This window comes from Rhagoletis pomonella, unplaced genomic scaffold (assembly GCF_013731165.1).
Source record: "Rhagoletis pomonella isolate Grant_MI unplaced genomic scaffold, Rhpom_1.0 Rhpom_scaffold_00138, whole genome shotgun sequence".
NCBI classification, from domain to species: Eukaryota; Metazoa; Arthropoda; class Insecta; order Diptera; family Tephritidae; genus Rhagoletis; species Rhagoletis pomonella.
The window spans coordinates 22386-22675 of NW_023458692.1; the positions used below are offsets into that span (position 1 = coordinate 22386).

At 33.1% G+C, this 290-nt stretch overlaps 1 protein-coding gene across 1 annotated transcript in view; it reads left to right on the plus strand.

The window, feature by feature from the left end:
* LOC118750090 (MTOR-associated protein MEAK7-like) overlaps window positions 1-290 on the plus strand; it is a gene marked incomplete at its 3' end in the record, with an annotated part of 4741 nt that overhangs the window by 147 nt on the left and 4304 nt on the right.

Consider the following 290-nt stretch of genomic DNA (forward strand, 5'->3'; position numbering starts at 1 on the left):
TAAAAAACAAATATAATACAATACTTAAAAGAGTACAAATGTTATTGAAATTCAAATGTTATGTTTTTGTTTTAAAACATTAAATATGCATATGCATCTTGCATCTATATATATAAAAAGAAGTTACATTTCCTTGGTAATCTTGTAACTCAAGAACCGCCGAACCGATTCCCACGGTTTTGCATTCGTTGGGAAGGGCTCGGGCTCCGTGAAGTTTGTAGCAAAGAAAATTTTTAAAAAATAACTAGGGTCTCGAGATATAGACCAAAACGTGGACCTGGGTAACCTTG